Source organism: Triticum urartu, chromosome 6A (genome assembly GCF_056163025.1).
Source record: "Triticum urartu cultivar PI428250 chromosome 6A, HENAU_Tu73, whole genome shotgun sequence".
Lineage (NCBI taxonomy): Eukaryota > Viridiplantae > Streptophyta > Magnoliopsida > Poales > Poaceae > Triticum > Triticum urartu.
Window position 1 is genome coordinate 413,251,337 of NC_141878.1, and position 16,915 is coordinate 413,268,251.

Sequence of the window (16,915 nt, forward strand, 5' to 3'; positions counted from 1 at the left end):
TGATCCAACTATGTTAGCACTGTTGAGAGATTGCACTAGTGAAAGTACGGACCCTAGGCCTTGTTTGTAAGCATTGAAATACCGTTTTGTGCCCGTTTACTATTTGCTACCTTGCTGTTTTTATTTAGTCAGATTACAAAAATATATTTCTACCATCGATATTACACTTTTATCACCATCTCTTTGCCGAACTAGTGCACCTATACAATTTGCCATTGTATTAGGTGTGTTGGGGATACAAGAGATTTCTTGTATTTGGTTGCAGGGTCGTTTGAGAGAGACCATCTTCATCATACCCCTCTCACGGATTGATAAACCTTAGGCCATCCACTTGAGGGAAAATTGCTACCGTCCTACAAAACTCTGCGCTTGGAGGCCCAACACGTGTCTACAAGAATAAAGTTGCATAGTAGACATCAGCCGCCTACCAAGAGCATTGGCAAGAAGCCCAAGACGAAGCCCAAGTCTGTGACAGAGATGACTGCTAAGGAATTCTGTGTCGCTCGTCGCCGCAATCCCTATGAACAAGATCAAGACCTGACTCTTGTCAATCGTCCTTTCTGGAACCGGTTTCAGTTCTCAGTATTCTTTGATGTGCTCAAGGCCAAGAAGAACCTCTATGCTGATGTGCGCTCCATTGACACTGCTCATATGGGGACGGATCGTGCCTACTTTGGCGAGGCACTGGATATGTGTGCTCAGTTGAACATTCTCAAGATCATGGAGTTCAACAAGGATTTTGATGTAGATATGGTGGCTTACTTTTATGCCACTATCCACCTTGACACTGATGAGGAAAGGACCTTGACTTGGATGACAAATGGCAGACTTCTCTTAGTCAAGTGGAAGGAGTTCATGGAACTGTTGGGTGTTGAAGACCAAGGACTTGACAACCCGATTGGCTTTCGTCCTCACAAGAATGAAACTTCTACTCACAAGCAAGCTCTTTGGCCGTACAACACTATGAAGATTCACCCCATGACGGACAAGAAGACCTATGAGTTGTTTCCTTTCCTGGATATCCTTCATCGCATCTTTAGAGAGACTCTTTTTCCTCGCACTGGGAACTTGGATATGGTCCATTCGTACCTCGTGGATATGCTTATGTTTTGTTAGCATGAGAAGGACAACAAATAGGGGAGACCTTGGATATATCCCATGTCATGTGGTCAGAGCTCCTCTCCGCCATCACTGAGCGCAAGTGCCCCATCTACGCCCCCTACCTGATGTTGCTCATTGAGAAGGCATGGGTGCACACCTATCCTGGAGTCTTGTTGGAGACTGGTGAAATGGTCTCTCACGAGGTTAAGCATCTGAGACAGAAGGAGCACTAGGGCGCTCTTACTTCGGAGTCTGGGATTCCGTCAGGTGCTGGCGAGGTTGAAGTGGAGGCTGAGGCTGAGGATGATGAGGACTATGAGCCCTCTGGTGTGGAGCCCTCATGGGGAAAGAAGCTCAAGCGCAAGATGAAGAAGTTGTTTTGCGTGGAGTCTCACGGGCAGTATATGGCCCATGTGGCTGAGAAGAAGTCACGCAGCCGTCACAAGGTCTTGATGCGCCACCTGGGTGCAGAAATTGCTAGTGGATCAGAGGACAAGGTCACTGGCGAGGAGGAGTGGGTCTCTCAGCACTACTATGATGGCCTGGCTTATTAGGGATGATAGACTACTCATATCAATAAGGAATTCCTTCTTTTCCGGTAGCCCATTCGGACAGAACTCCAAAGTTAAGCGTGCTCAGCTTGGAGTAGTGTTAGGATGGGTGACCGACCGGGAAGTTGCTCCCGGGTGCACATGAGTGAGGACAAAGTGCGCAGGAAAGACCAGTATTGATCTGTGGGGACAGTCTAGATCCCACCAGGAGTAACGACCACCGGCGGGTGTGTCCGGGGCATTACAAGTTGGTATCAGAGCCGACCCTCGCGGTTACACGGATGGTTGCGGACAGGTGCGCGGTCATGTTGTTCATGACGTTTGTGACCCGTCGTGGCACACGGCATGGCACATGTACCGGACTGTATGCACAGACGGTTGTGCCAAGAGGGAACGTTCCTGTGGCCCAACGAGGACGTCGGTTCCTCTGAGTGGGGGTGTATGTGATGGCCTGGCTTATTAGGGATGATAAACTACTCATATCAATAAGGAATTCCTTCTTTTTCGGTAGCCCATTCGGACAAAACTCCAAAGTTAAGCGTGCTCAGCTTGGAGTAGTGTCAGGATGGGTGACCGACTGGGAAGTTGCTCCCGGGTGCGCATGAGTGAGGACAAAGTGCGCAGGAAAGACCAGTATTGATCTGTGGGGACAGTCTAGATCCCACCAGGAGTAACGACCACCGGCGGGTGTGTCCGGGGCGTTACAACTACCCATGGACAGATTCAGAAACTGAGTAGCCGTCGGCCGAGGACGGAGGCGCGGGCGATCACGCGGGGATGTGATGATGGAGATCGTCGCCTTGGCTATCACCTGTGACTATAGCAACACTCTTTGCCCTTTTGGTGTCTCGATGCCAAAGGGGGAGAGAGTTTAGGGATTTATCGAGTTGCGAGTGTGTCTTATTTGCCCTGTCTTTCTCTCTCGCAAACTCCTTTCTCGTCATTTGCTTTGGTTTGGTTTGTGTCTGTGAGACCTGGTTACCGTGTATGGTGTGAAACATATATGTGCTATCCTATCTTATGCTTATCTAATGTATGTCTAGTACTTTGGTAGTTTGTGAGTTGCATGCTTAAATTGATCCTATTATGCACACTTACTACTCCTTGCATCCTAACTTAGTTGTCTCTTGTATTAGATGCAAGTGTTGTCAAGTTATAAAATATAGGGGGAGTATTGATCCTAATGTGTGTATTTTGCATTCCAAAAGCACTCCTAATTAAGTGCACACATCTAGGGGGAGCCCATCTATATTTTGTAGTCTCAGGGTTTGCTTACTCTCTTGTTATATCTTTATGCAAATCTCGTGTTGTCATCAATCCACCAAAAAGGGGAGATTGTTAGGGCATGTCTCTCTCTAAGTGGTTTTGGTGATTAATGACAATACTTTTGCGGACTAATCATGTGCATTGAGCATTTCAGATATTCATTCATTAGCACGAGACGATTCTTTCCCATCAGTGTTTAAGGAGAAGACGGCGTGTTTCCTTCGTTTTAGTTGTGGTGGTCTTGAGTCGCACGAAACACCATACTATCAAGAGGGGGTTCGTATCGGAAAGGTTAGGGTGGAGTCAACACGTACACGTCTCCTTTGCACCCCATCTCTTTCTCGCATCTTTGGAGGATCCTTCATTGTCTCAAAAGTGAGCTTGATAATGATCCAGCGGTAGTACCGCGGCGCCGAGCGGCAGTACCGCCCAGAGCCACAGGCGGGAGTACCGCTGTACATCAGCGGTAGTACCGCCCGAGGGCTCTCGGCTATAGTACCGCTTCGGTGCCGTGCTATTACCGCCTCGATTCAAGAGTGTCGCTTCTCGTGTCGGGTTGTGCAGCAGTAGGAGCGACAGTAGTGGCAGTAGTACCGCCCCTACCACCGTTGCTAGTGCCGCCCGGGCTCTCGCTCTTGTTCTCCTTCCCCCTCTAAGGCCCATGCTAACAGTCTTCATGGTGGTACCGATGGGGCTCGCAGTAGTACCGCGGCCACCAGCGGTAGTACCGCTCTCATGAGCGGTAGTACCACTCTGTGCGGGCTGAGGAGGGGATAACGGTTGGATTGGTTCCCCCACTATAAAAGGAGATCTTCTTCCCCAAGAAGACCTACCTCTTTTCCCCAAGCTCCATTGTTGCTGCAAAGATCATTTCGCCCGATCTCTCTCCCTAGCCAATCAAACTTGTTGATTTTCTAGAGATTGGTTGAGAAGGCCCGGATCGACACTTCCACCAAGAGAAATTTGATTCCCCCCACTAATCCCTTGCGGATCGTGTTACTCTTGGGTGTTTGAGCACCCTGGACGGTTGAGGTCACCTCGGAGCCACATTCCATTATGGTGAAGCTCCGTGGTTTCGTTGGGAGCCTCCAATCAAGTTGTGGAGATAGCCCCAACCTTGCTTGTAAAGGTTCGGTCGCCACCTTCAAGGGCACCAATAGTGGAATCACGGCATCTCGCATTGTGTAAGGGCGTGAGGAGAATACATTGGCCCTAGTGGCTTCTTGGGGAGCATTGTGCCTCCACACCGCTCCAACGGAGATGTACTTCCCCCAAAGGGAAGGAACTTCGGTAACACATCCTCGTCTCCACCGGCTCCACTTGTGGTTATCTGTTCCCTTTACTTTGTGCAAGCTATTTTCGTGTTGTATCTTTTGCTTGCACTTGTTGTCGTTGTTTGCATCATATAGGTTGTTCACATAGTTGCACATCTAGATAACCTATTTTTTGCTAAACCTAATTTGTTAAGAAAATATAAAAATCGGTAGTTGCCTATTCACCCCCTCTAGTCAACCATATCGATCCTTTCACCAGTTCATGTTTTTTTGCTTATTTCTTTGTTTCGCTGAAAAATCATACCAAACAAAGTTCAAATGCGATTAAAAAATGTACGGTGATTTTTTTTGGAAAATAAAAGACCATCGAAGCTTCGGGGAAGGACCAGAAGAACCACGAGGATGCCACAAGTTCACATGGCACGCCCTAGGGGGGTTCGGAGGGCCATCTGAGCTTGTGGGGCCCTTATATCTCCTTTTGGCGTGATTCCAACGCTGAAAATTCCTAGAAATTGATAAACCTTAGAAAACAAACCTAGAACTTGTACTCCACCGCAAGTCTCTTCTGAAGCGATCTCATCTCGAAGCCTTTTCCGGTGCCCTGACGGAGGGGGAAGCCATCACAGATGCCATCTTCATCATCCTTGTTGCCTCCATGGTGATGCGTGAGTGTTTCATCCTTGTGGACCATGTATTATGGATCAAGTTACTTCACTTGTGGGAGTTGAGAGAACTACTACAATGGTTCAACTAGGAGATATACCCTACATCAATACTATAGGTTTTGGATCCAGTTGTGGAACCTTTCATTCGATTTTAGGAACATTCCATGTGGTTTTCCTTTCTCTTTCCACTCTATTAGTTTTTCTTTTTTTTCATTTATATTTTCTACTTTTTGGTTGTTTTTAACTTTCTTTTTTCTTATATTTTGTACTTTACTAATTCAGTTTTCATTTTTTATCCGTGATCATTTTTCAAATTCACAAAAAAACAATTGTATGAACATTTTTAAAATTCAATAACACTTCTTAAACCCATTTTCAAATTTTTTAACATTTTTACAAATTAATGTGTATTTTTCAAAATTAGTGAACATTTATTAAATCTATGAATATTTTTCAAATTTATAAACATTTTTAAAAATAAATAAAACTGATTGAAATAAAAGACAAACTGAAAAACAACTTAATTTAATATGCATGTACAAACTAGTTACACAATATTGTTACGAAAAGCGAACATATAATACTTTGTTAGAGAACACAAGGCTGACATCAACTAATTAAGGGTTGCCACCAGTGGGCTTCCTAGAGGCAGATGTAGTAAGCAATCCAAACTATCCAGGAAAAAAACTAGTTTTTCTCGATGAATGTATGCAATACTGTTACTAAAATTCGCATCATACTTTGTTGGAGAACACAAGGCTGAGAGCAACTACTTAAGGGGTTCCACCAGTGGGCTTCCTAGAGGTACTCCATGCACAACTAGGACCACTCTTCACCCGAGACGGGTCGCGTGCAAAGAGCATGTTCGGGCATGGTTTTTTCTCCTGTTTTTTTTTTCTATTTTGGATTACTGTTTTTTTGGGGTTTCCTGGTTTTCACTGCAAACTTTTTTAGGTTTTCTTTACTTTTTTTTCATTTTCAATTTTTCACGTGCTTCCTCGCGGGAGAATAATTGTTCCTCACCACCCTTGAAGCCCAAAGCTAGTACACTTGAAAGCACAAGTTATTCCTTGCATGAGCACAATTATGTTTCACCTCGTGGAAGCATAAAGCTAGTATACATGCAAGCGCATAAGAGCATCTCCAGCCGCACCCACAACAGCCCCCTCAAGGCGTCTTTTTTTTCACCGGCGCAACCCCCCCCCCCAGCCGCGCCCCCACGATGCCGAATTCTGCCGGTTCAGGCCATTTTTTGGCCCGGCGATCCCAGGTCGAACCTAGCGCACTGAGGGGCACTTGGGGGCTCCGGTGGAAAGAAAAGTGGTGCATGGGCCACCACTGTCAGGCGAGAAACGCCTTTTCCCCGCCCATGTTCGACCCACGCGCGGCAGAACGCCACTTTCCCTTTCGCCGCCATGCCGATACCAGCGCCACCCCTGCCCACAGCCGCTGCTCCGCCGCTAGAAAGGCCATTCCCCGCCGGAAAGAGAGGGTTTCGCTGCAACATCCCTCATACCACTCCTGGCCGAGCTTTCCAGGACTCTGACCACGCAGACGAGGATACCGTGTAGCGACCACACCTCAAACGGTCCAATCATTGTGCTCCGGTGTCATCCTTGGATCAGTAATGCTGACACCACACAATACTTGAAGGATTTACAACATAGTAGCAATCACACACTTATTACATCGAGTGTATCAAAAGAAAACTTATTACAATAAATATGGCTTAAGGCCATCTAATAACGATAACAGCGGAAGGCTTGGAAGATAAGTGAGTCCATCAACTCCAACGGCATCACTGAGTATAGAACCATGACCTAAAGGCACCTTACTCGTCGTCTGAAAAGTCTGCAACATGAACATTGCAGCCCGAAACGGGTCAGCACATGGAATATGCTGGCAATGTAACACATAGAGAGCAATGAAGGAATAAGGCTATACTACATGCATATTTGGCTGGTGGAAAGCTCTATGGTTACATTTTTGCGTAAAGCCAATTTTTTTCCTACTGCAAAGGAATACATTTTATTTAACTATCATGGTGGTTGTTAAACATTGAGAGTGTAGACACCCTCTCAATCCCAATTAAACACCATCATTAAAACCCAACAAAATTAATTAGAGTAACATGATGAGATTCACATGATAGTCCAAGTACTAGATACTCAAGATGTCCATAACCGGGGACACGGCTAACCATGATTAGTTTATACACTCTGCAGAGCTTTGCGCACTTTTCCCCACAAGACTCGATCTCCTCCGTTAGGATTCTCGCACTACATGGTGTTTGAGAAACGGATGACCGAGACATAGTTTTTCAGAAGCGCTAGCACCTTACGATCGGGTAGACCGTTACACCTACTTTCCCCTACATCTGCTAGTCTACCACTATAAGAGTTCGCACAACTTAGTCAACTATGCTAGAGCCCATAGTAGCTTGTGGCCGCACACAGAAGTTTCTAGTATGAATAATCTCATGATCCCTTTGAGCCTGGGTGGTGGTCCAAAAGAAAAAAAACAGGCAATCGCTGGAATACCCAGGTGCCTCAATCCACCCAGATGTGTATTTAAGTTTCCACCTTAGATAAACCATTAATTTAACAAACTCACATCTGTCATGAATATACTCACCCAATCCACGTCTACTAGCATAGCATGGCATAATAAGCAAACGTAGAAGTAACTCCCAAATGTTTGATAATAACAGGTAATAGGTACTACCTCATCTACTTCCCAAACCCACAATTTAATTAGATCCTAGTCATGCAATGTGTGAGGATTGATCTAATGCAATAAAAACTGGGTAATAGGAAGTATGATCAAAGTGTTACTTGCCCTGCTGATGATCCGCAAAACCTAGCGATTCGAAGTAGCAAGCGGCGCACTCCGGGTACTCTGTCACAAACAAACAAGCATACAATAAGTACTCAACTAATGCACAGGTAAAACTCAATAAGAGATCTAACCAGAAAGTTCAACTTAAGAACTCCGGTTGGCAAAAAGAATCAAATCGAACGAAGCAATAAAAGACAAACGGCAAAAGAAACAAGCTTCGTTTACTAATATGGATCTAGGTCAAATTTTACAGAGGCAAAAACTGGTTTGAGTTGGTTAACGGAAAGAGGGTTTCGAGACGAAACTCCAGGCGCTTGAATCGCCTGATTCCGATAAACGAGCGAAAAGTTATACTAGAACGAACATCGGATCAGAAATCGCGATCAGAAAAATCGCGGAATAAATCCGGGAAAAAGAAAAACAACGAACAAATTAACGAAAGAATGTTCATTATCTGGATCTAAACGATGAACGCGTTCGTTAACACGAACGAACGAGCAAACGCTCGCTAATTAACTAAACAGAGAAAAAAACCGATCTATCTAAAAAAGAAACTAAAAAAACCGAAAACAAACCGGTGAGAACCAACGGTTTTCTAAAAAACCGCCGGCGGCGGCGGATTCGACCTCGTCGGCGGCGGGCTCCGGCGGCGGCGGAGCGGCGGCGGGCTCCGGCGGCGGCGGAGCGGCGGCGGGCGGCGGCGGCGGCGCGGCAGAAGCGGCGGCGGCGGCGGCTGGGGCGGCGGGCGGGCGGCTAGAGCGGGCGGCGGCTTAGGGTTTGGGGCAGCGGCGGCTTTGGGCTGGCTCGGCCTGGGTGGCGCACTATATAAAGGCCTCGGCCAGGGAGTCCTAGCCGGACACAGCCCGTAGGTCGGTTCGAACTTTTTTTAAAATAATTATGCTCAGAATAAAAACAAAAGAAATACTAAACGGACTCCAAAAACCCCGAAATAAATTTTCCCCGGCTTCTAAAATCAAGCCGCACAGGATGAACATTTATTTGGGGCCTAAATGCAATTTTGAAAAATGCGCATTTTTCCTAAATTCAAATAATAGCAAATAAAACCAAAATAAAATCTTATTTGATTTTTTTATTAAATCCTCAATATTTCTTTATTTTGGGAAAGTCTTTTTTATTCCCTCTCTCATATATTTATAATAGAAATAATTGAAGATAAAATAGATAAAATCAAATGATCCTATTTTCAAAATTTGAGAAAACTCAAATATGAAAATAACGAAATCCCCAACTCTCTCCGAGGGTCCTTGAGTTGCGTGAAATTTCTAGGATCAACCAAAATGCAATGAAGTATGACATGCAAAGATGATCTAGTGTATAACATTCCAAATTGAAAATTTGGGATGTTACAAACCTACCCCCCTTAAGATGAATCTCGCCCTCGAAATTCGGGTTGGCTAGAAAATAGGTGAGGGTGGTCCTTCAGCAATTCTTTCTCTCGTTCCCAGGTGGCTTCATCCTCCGTGTGGTGGCTCCACTGAACTTTGCAAAACTTGATAACCTTGCTGCGGGTGACTCGGCTGGCATACTCAAGAATCTTAACTGGTTTCTCCTTGTAGGTCAAATCACTGTCCAACTAAATCGCTTCCAGCGGCACTGTATCTCTCAGCAGTATATCAGCCATCTCCGCGTGGCACTTCTTCAGCTATGAAACGTGGAACATGTCGTGAACTCCTGACAATCCTTCGGGCAATTCCAACTTGTAGCCTACTTCTCCCATACGTTCCAAAACCTTGTATGGTCCTACAAAACGTGGCGCTAACTTTCCCTTAACTCCAAAGCGCTTAACTCCTCGAAGTGGAGATACTCGAAGATAAACTCGGTCTCCGACTTCGTAAACTGCCTCCTTGCGTTTAGAATCTGCGTAGCTCTTCTGCCTGGACTGGGATACCTTGAGCCTATCACGAATCAATTTCACCTTCTGTTCATACTCCTTAATCAGATCCGGTCCAAACAACTGGCGGTCTCCAACTTCATCCCACGACAACGGGGTTCTGCACCTCCTTCCGTACAAGGCTTCGAAAGCGGTCATCTTCAAACTGGATTGATAACTGTTGTTGTAAGAGAACTCTGCATATGGCAAATTCTCGTCCCAACTAGATCCATAATCTAGTGCACAAGCTCTCAGCATATCCTCCAAAATTTGATTGACTCTCTCGGTCTGTCCATCTGTCTGCGGATGGAAAGCTGTACTGAACTCTAGCCTAGTACCGAAAGTTTCATGCGACTGATTCCAGAACTTTGAGGTAAATTGGGTTCCTCTATCTGATAGAATGCTCCTTGGAACTCCATGCAGACATACGACCCTGTTCATGTATATCTTTGCCAACTTGGAACTAGTATAGGTAGTCTTCACTGGAATGAAATGAGCTACCTTTGTCAAACGATCGACTACAACCCAAATCGAGTCATAGCCTGAACGAGTTCTGGGCAATCCTGTAATAAAATCCATGCCTAACTTACCCCACTTCCATTCGGGTATCGGCAATGGCTGTAGCAATCCCGCTGGCTTCTGATGCTCTGCCTTTACTCTCTGACATACATCACAAACTGCTACATACTCCGCAATATCCTTCTTCATTCCGGTCCATGAGGGAGTCCTGGATTAGGGGGTGTTTGGGTAGCCGGACTATACCTTCAGCCGGACTCCTGGACTATGAAGATACAAGATTGAAGACTTCGCCCCGTGTCCGGATGGGACTTTCCTTGGCGTGGAAGGCAAGCTTGGCGATGCGGATATTCAAGATCTCCTACCATTGTAACCAACTCTGTGTAACCCTAACCCTATCCGGTGTCTATATAAACCGGAGGGTTGTAGCCCGTAGGCAATCAACTCCATACACAACAATCATACCATAGGCTAGCTTCTAGGGTTTAGCCTCCTTGATCTCGTGGTAGATCTACTCTTGTACTACCCATATCATCAATATTAATCAAGCAGGAGTAGGGTATTACCTCCATCGAGAGGGCCCGAACCTGGGTAAAACAAAGTGTTCCCTGTCTCCTGTTACCATCCGGCCTAGACACACAGTTCGGGGCCCCCTACCCATGATCCGCCGGTTTTGACACCGACATTGGTGCTTTCATTGAGAGTTCCTCTGTGTCGTCGCCTTTAGGCCCGATGGCTCCTTCGATCATCAACAACGGAGCGGTCCAGGCTGAGACTTTTCTCCCCGGACAGATCTTCGTCTTCAGCGGCTTCGCACTGCGGGCCAATTCGCTTGGCCACCTTGAGCAGATCGAAAGCTACGCCCCTGGCCATCAGGTCAGGTTTGGAAGCCTAAACTACACGGCTGACATCCGCGGGGACTTGATCTTCGACGGATTCGAGCCACAGCTAAGCGTGCCGCACTGTCTCCATGGGCATGATATAGCTCTGCCACCGAACAGCGCCTTGGAGGCCGCACACGCATCGGTTCCGACCATTAATTCGGAGCCTATTGCACCGATCGAGGATCAGTGGTTGGACGCTGCCTCAGGGGCTGTGATCTCAGAGGCGATTGAGCCGAACTCCAGCCCCGCACTCCGCATGGCCCGTGACTCCCAGGAGCCGGATTCCTCTCCGAACTCTGAGCCCCCCGCGACCCTGCCGATCGAATCCGATTGGGCGCCGATCATGGAGTTCACCGCGGCGGACATCTTTCAGCACTCGCCCTTCGGTGACATCCTGAATTCTCTAAAGTCTCTCTCTTTATCAGGAGAGCCCTGGCCGGACTACGGTCAGCAAGGTTGGGATACGGACGACGAAGAAATTCAAAGCCCACCCACCACCCACTTCGTAGCCACTGTCGACGACTTAACCGACACGCTGGACTTCGACTCCGAAGACATCGACGGCATGGACGACGATGCAGGAGACGAATAAGAACCAGCACCTGTAGGGCGCTGGAAGGCCACCTCGTCATATGACATATATATGGTGGATACTCCAAAAGATGGAGATGGCAATGATGCCCCCAAGAAACAGCAAAAGCGCCGGCGTCAGCGGCGCCGCTCTAAATCCCGCCAAAGCAAAAATGGTGATTCCAGCACGGGAGATAATACTACCCCGGATAGTGCCGAGGAACACCCACCTCAGCAAAATTCGGCACAGGAAGATGGAGAAACCAGCCCTCATGAAAGAATGGCAGCCGAGAGGTCGAGGATGATAACTATACGCCTCCCTCCGAAGACGAGGCTAGCCTCGATGACGACGAATTCGTCATACCATCAGACCCCGCCGAACAAGAGCGTTTTAAACGCAGGCTTTTAGCCACGGCAAGCAGCTTCAAGAAAAAGTAGCAACAGCTTAGAGCTGCCCAAGAATTGCTAGCTGACAGATGGACTGAAGACCTTGCGGCCGAAGAGTATGAACTCGAACGCCCCTCCAAGAGTTACTCGAAGCGCAGGCCGCTACCCCGATCAGAGGAGGAAGCACCTACATCACCAGCACATGACATGGCAGACCGGCCACCTCGCGGTCGCGACAGAGAGGCCTGTCGGCCCTCCACCCAAGCCATGCCCCGACGCCGCTCAACTAAGGTACGGGAAAATGCGCCCGACCTGCGAGACATACTGGAGGACAAGGCAAGACAAACAAGATCTATCTACGGATCGCGCAGGCGCCCTACGGCATGTGACAATGATCTTCACTCCGGATACAACAAACCCGGCCGGGCCGAACACAACAGACATAGCTATTCCGAGCTGCGTCGTGATATAGCCCAGTACAGAGGCGCCGCACACCCGTTATGCTTCACGAACGAAGTAATGGATCATAAAATCCTAGAGGGTTTCAAACCCGTAAACACCGAATCATACGATGGCACAACAGACCCGGCGGTATGGATTGAGGATTATCTCCTTCACATCCACATGGCACGCGGCGATGATCTACACGCCATCAAATACCTCCCGCTCAAACTTAAAGGACCAGCCCGGCATTGGCTTAACAGCTTGCCAGCAGACTCAATCGGTTCTTGGGAGGACTTGGAAGCCGGATTCCTCGACAACTTCCAGGGCACTTATGTGCGACCGCCGGATGCCGACGACTTAAGCCACATAATTCAGCAGCCAGAAGAATCGGCCAGACAATTCTGGACACGGTTCCTAACAAAGAAAAACCAGATAGTCAACTGTCCGGACGCAGAGGCCCTAGCAGCCTTCAAGCATAACATCCGCGACGAGTGGCTTGCCCGGCACTTGGGACAGGAAAAGCCAAAATCCATGGCAGCCCTCACGACACTCATGACCCGCTTTTGCGCGGGAGAAGACAGCTGGCTAGCTTGCAGTAACAACTTATCAAAGAACCCTGGCAATTCGGACACCAAGGACAAAAGTGGCAGGACACGTCGGAATAAGCAAAAACGCCGTGTCAACAGCGACAGCAATGAAGACACGGCAGTCAATGCCGGATTCAAAGGCTATAAATCCGGTCAGCGGAAAAAGCCATACAAAAAGAATACTCAGGGCCCGTCCAGTTTGGACCGAATACTTGATCGCTTATGCCAGATACATGGCACCCCCGAAAGGCCAGCCAATCACACTAACAGGGATTGTTGGGTGTTCAAGCAGGCAGGCAAGTTAAGGGCCGAAAACAGAGACAAGGGGCTGCACAGCGACGACGAGGAGCCCAAGCCGCCGAACAACAATGGACAGAAGGGCTTTCCCCCACAAGTGCGGACGGTGAACATGATATACGCAACCCACATTCCCAAGCGGGAGCGGAAGCGTGCGCTATGGGACGTATACGCGATGGAGCCCGTCGCCCCAAAGTTCAACCCATGGTCCTCCTGCCCGATCACTTTTGATCGAAGGGACCATCCCACTAGCATCCGTCATGGCGGCTTCGCCGCATTGGTCCTCGACCCAATCATCGACGGATTTCACCTCACAAGAGTCCTCATGGACGGCGGCAGTAGCCTGAACCTGCCTTATCAGGATACAGTGCGGAAAATGGGCATAGATCCCTCAAGGATTAAGCCCACAAGAACGACCTTTAAAGGCGTCATACCAGGTGTAGAAGCCAACTGTACAGGCTCAGTAACACTTGACGTGGTCTTCGGATCCCCGGACAACTTCCGAAGCGAAGAGTTAATCTTTGATATAGTCCCGTTTCGCAGTGGCTATCACGCCCTGGTCGGACGAACCGCATTTGCAAAGTTCAATGCAGTGCCGCACTACGCATATCTCAAGCTCAAAATGCCAGGCCCTCGAGGAGTAATTACGGTCAATGAAAACACCGAACGCTCCCTCCGTACGGAGGAGCATACGGCGGCTCTCGCAGCGGAGGTACAAAGTAGCCTTCTCAGGCAATTCTCCAGTCCGGCCATTAAAAAGCCAGACACTGCCAAGTGCGCCCGGAGTAACCTACAGCAGGACCGCCTGGCACACTCTGAGCAAGCATAGCAATGCGGCCCCAACCCCAGCTTTCGCAACATAGCGAAATCAGTACCTCGCGTACATAACTACGCCCTTGAAATACCATGGGCACAGGGGAAGGGGCACAATAATGGCACGCCCAAAATACGGCTTAAAACATACCAGGGGCTACCGGATTCTTTTTTAATTTTTCTTACTTTCAGGACTCCATACTTTGGACGACCTATTTAGCAACTCGACTGCCGCACAAACGATGTAAGATCCAGGGAGGCAGACAAGCCATGGCGCATTATGGAATCCCAGGTGGTCTCTGTTACGAGCGCTATACCTGTTTTAAATACAATTCCGCGGCCTGCCCCTGGTCAGGACATACTGAATAGTCCAATATCTTTTGCTTACCGCACTATTTGTATCATTCGGCTTTGATAAATAGCCTCTCTGTAAACAATGCTTAGCTTTTTGTCTATTTTTTGCATTACTCTCTTTTATATATGTTCATTAATGACATGTTGCACCCGTACACTGTGGTACGGCAAGTACGCCAGGGGCTTCAGTACCCTTTAATATGGCGTGAGAAGTCCGTACACTTCCACAAGTGCGGCACCCCGAACTTATAGCACTATATGCATCGGCTCCGAATCATGATTTGGGTCAATAGTTGGGTTTGCCCGGCTCCTATGTTTTGGTGCCTTGCGTTCTGCTATATCGGCTAAGGTAGCACTAGGAGAACCACTGCGATTGTGCCCCGGTTGAGCTGGGTTAAGCACCTCAGTGGAGAAAGCTAAAACTGACTGTCATGATGAGGCGAGAGACCGGTCGCTGTTCGAGAGGTTTTTCGAGTCCCTAAAGACTTATGCCGCTTTGAGCGAGGAGCTGGATAACCCCAGCCAAGGCGTGGATAGCGCCCCGAAATCGGTCTTCCGAACTAGGGGCTTCGCCGAAATTTAAAATTATAAAGTTCTATGGCTAAGTGAGAGTGTTCAAGCATTATAGTCCGATTGCCTGGTTCGTCGTGCTGAGCGCCTCCCTCGAAGGACCCAAACATGGGAAAAAGAGCGCACAGGTTTATCACCGAACACCCCAGCACTAGTGGCATGGGGGCAGAAGCCGACGACTGGCCATCTCTCAATTTTTGATAAACGGTCGCACGGAAAATAATATTTTAAATTCAATAAGCATTGCTTAGCGCATATGAACAAGTTTTCAGCGCACAGGATAAACACGAGCAAGTTCATTCAAAAATTACATCCTTGGGGCATTCATCCGCCACAAGGCGGGCACCTGCAAGAACATCTTTATAATAGTTCTCGGGCTTGCGATGCTCCTTCCCCGACGGCGGCCCGTCCCTCACAAGCTTCTCACCGTCCAGCTTACCCCAGTGCACCTTTGCACGGGCAAGGGCCCTACGGGCACCTTCGATGCAGACGGGGCGCTTGATAACCTCGAGCCTTGGACAGGCCTCCACTATCCGCTGCACCAGCCCGAAGTAGCTCCCAGGCAGGGCCTCTCTGGGCCACAGCCGAACTATGAAGCCCTTCATGGCCTGTTCGGCCGCCTTGTGGAGTTCGACCAGCTGTTTCAGCTGGTCACTCAAGGGCACAGGGTGTCCGGCCTCAGCATACTGAGACCAGAACACCTTCTCCGTCGAGCTGCCCTCTTCAGCTCGGTAGAATGCGGCGGCGTTGGATACGCTGCGGGGAAGATCTGCGAATGCCCCTGGAGAGCTCCGGATTCGGGTAAGTAACAAGTAGTTTACTTTTATATTTCTGCTTTGCATGAAGAATGCCTTACCCGCTGCTATCTTTTTCACCTCCTCCAACTCTTGGAGGGCCTTTTGGGCTTCGGCCTTGGCAGACTTGCAGTCTCGAGGGCCGTCGCGAGCTCGGACGCTTGGGTCTTTGACTCAAGCTCCAAACTCTCATGTTTTTTTCATGAGAGCCTGAAGCTCTTGCTGCACCTCGCCAACCTGAGCCCCAAGCTTCTCTCGCTCGGTGCGCTCCGCGGCCGCTCTCTTTTCGGCCTCAGATAGCGCCTGCTTGAGGGTCGCCACCTCAGTCGTGGCCCTACAATAAGCAGTACAATCCTGTTATTTTTTGCAATCACGCCTCTCTATAGGCACCCTTTTCAGTAAGGTATTTCTTACCTTCTTTCTCCTCGAGCTGCCGCTTGGCAAGGCCGAGCTCTTGCTCGGTCCGCTCGAGGTCCTGCTTCAGGACACCCACCTCCGCAGTCAGTGCGGCGGTGGATAGCAGCGAAGCCTACATACGCATATTGACTCTTTTTGTTAGACTCCTGCGAAATTTACTAGATCCTCTATTCGGCTTTTCTTTCCGAACGCCAAACAGAGCATCAGGGGCTACTATCTATGCGGTAATATTTTTACATATTTTTTACTTACCTCGAAGCCTGTTAGGAGGCTAGCGCAAGCTTCACTCAGTCCGCTCTTGGCGGACTGAACCTTCTGGATCACCGTACTCATAATAGTACGGTGTTCCTCGTCGATGGAGGCGCCTTCAAGCACCTCCAGCAGATTGTCCGGCACCTCCGGTTAGACGGAGGTTGCCGGCTCAGAAGGCTTGCTCCTCTTTGAAGGAGTTCGCCTGCCGCGGTCCGGAATCGTTGAAGATTCCGGCATGGTGTCCGGCTCAAAGCCAGACTTGGAGCCCTGGGGGGTCTTGTCCCCTTTACTCCTGGAGTCCGGGAGGTCGCCTTGTGGCTCCTCCAGGACCACCTCCTCCTGCCCCGGAGCTCGTTGTGACGCCACTTCGGCGTCATCCGTAGTGCGGGGGGAGACAACGGGCGGAACTAAGTTCACGTCCGATGAATCCAGGGAGCCGCTCGA